The following is a 2,515-nucleotide window of genomic DNA, read 5'->3' as shown; positions in this document are numbered from 1 at the left end:
GGCACTATGCTGCCAACCCCAAGAAGCTACAAAACAGCAGATCACCAATAAAAAAACATGAGAAAACAGTAGCCCAAGGTAAGGTAAAAAAAAAAGGTAAAGTAAAAAAGGCAGATTACATACATACTTTCCTCGTATAATTAAAATATTTTTTTTAGTTATCAGGACTCACATACATTGTTATATTTTATTGATAACAATACTTATAATATAAAACAAAAATCAAAGTAACATTATTTTCCACTTTCATCCTGAATATCCTCATCTTTAGTATTTACAGACTCATTTTCCTTCTTGAAATCATACATATTGTTCTTAAATTTCTTTATGAGCCTTTTTAACCAACTTCAAAAAAGGAGGAGGTTACTCAATTCGACCGTATATATATTTTATATATTTTTTTAATGTATGTTCGGGGATAACTCCGTCGTTTATGAACCGATTTTGATAATTCTTTTTTTGTTGGAAAGTAAATATCCCTAGTTAGGAAACATGATAAGGAAAAGCCGATGTTTATCATGTTGTCACATTTAAATTTCATCGAGATTACAACTTTTGGAGTAATCTTTCATAATGCGTATTTACTTGACTATTTTTTCGTCTACTTACGTTGTATTACTTGTCGATATAATTGAAGTCGGTTTTTCTTCGTTTGCCTGCAAACACAATTATTGTGCCTTCAAATGAGTAGATATCAGTTATTTTGGATTTAACCGATTGCTACTCATTTGAAGATAAGGTCAATATTTTGATTTGTAATTTAGTTTTCATAATATTTCTAGTATAAAATAATCTTTCCACGGTGGCGCTGCAAGTAAGCACAAAAGTTTCTTCAGCAATGCACACAAAGGTTTAACATTTGTGAATGCTTGAAATGTTTTAAAATATCCGAAAAATAAGTTGTGGAGAATTTTGTACATGGTTAATTTTTTATATGATTCCCCCGTGTATAAAATATGAAAATCAATCATATAAGACTGGTCGGGTGGTCAGAGAATTCTGTCGAAACCGACAAGAGTAAATCCTGCCATCTGGTATCATTGTGTATTATTATTTAGTGGTCAATAAAACATATTACATAGTGATAACGCTGAACGCTAATTGAAAAACAGTAAAAATTAGGAATGAAACAGAAAACAGGGTCATCAATGTAAAAACAGCAGATCTACTGTTAAAACAGTAGGGTAACACTGCTTAGGCATGACGATCTGAAATCGATTAATCGAAAAATCGATTCCTCGGACCAAATAAATCGATTTTTTAGTTCGAAATGCCCAAAGAGCAACACGGAGGGGAGTAGCCATTTACAGGCGTTCTCCTCTGTCAAGGTATAAGGCCAAATGGCCATATGCGTATAATAAAACTAGTTGCAGCCGTACTGATCACTAGACTAAATCTAGTTGCGCGATTGAATCAACGTCCTTCAAAAAATGAAAAATTGTTCTGTTTTTTGCTGCAAAAAGAGATCTGCCATGTCAAATTTACTAAAACATGGCGTTACCTTTCATACGTAAGTGTTTTTTTAATTACATTATTACTTGTATGAAGTATACAAGTACCGTAGTAGTTTTAAACCTTTTTTAAACTTAAAAATTACAAATATTATCGGTCGTGTTGACTCGATTTGGTTTACCAACACAGGCCGCTCGCCCTCATACAATATGTGGATCGGTCGAGCGACTGATGGGAGTCTATTTCCGAGAAGTCACTGTCGCCGAGTGATAGTGTTGTAGATAGGTTTGTTTGTAGATAGTTATCGATAAAAACGGCAAAGACAAAAGAGGAGACAGACATTTTTGAGATTTTGATTTATTTAAAATATTATATTCCTAGCTTTTTTTACTAAACATAGTTATATAATTAAATTGAATTAAATATAATACACGTATTATAAGTATTAACACATTTTACTAGAATTACTTAATGTAAACTTCGACCAAAATGTTTTATATAAAAATTTGGCGGTTTTCTAAAAATCCAAATTTAAGGGATAAATGGAAAAAAAATTGTAATAATAGACTAACCTGGACGCCCACGAAAAATTGTGTAATTTGTTCAGATCATATCAATACCACTAACTTGTGTAAAGTGTTGGCGAACAATAGAAGGAAATTAGTCGAGGGCACCAAAACAACACTAATTTTGGTCGGTGGACTCACGTCTGCATTAGGGATACTAAGATAGAATAATTAGTTCTCTTAATGTAAGCTGCAGTAGTGTAACAAGTAAACGATCAGTAATAAAACTAAAAATCGGAATAACAAAAGCACGGGCACTATAAGCCTGTGGACATAACTTTATATATATATATATATATATATATATATATATATAAACCAACATTAACGCTACACTGTTTTTGTCCCGTAAGTTTTTTTTGTCTCATGTACAAGGTAATCAAGATATGGGTAACCTTAGTCATAGTAGTGAAATGAAGCTTAGATTTATCAACTTTGAAAATTAACAATGTTAAATCCATCCTTTCAGAGTCATCAACAAATCATTTAATCTAGCA

This window comes from Melitaea cinxia, chromosome 16 (assembly GCF_905220565.1).
Source record: "Melitaea cinxia chromosome 16, ilMelCinx1.1, whole genome shotgun sequence".
In the NCBI taxonomy this organism is placed as follows: Eukaryota; Metazoa; Arthropoda; class Insecta; order Lepidoptera; family Nymphalidae; genus Melitaea; species Melitaea cinxia.
Note: the sequence above shows the minus strand (reverse complement) of the source record.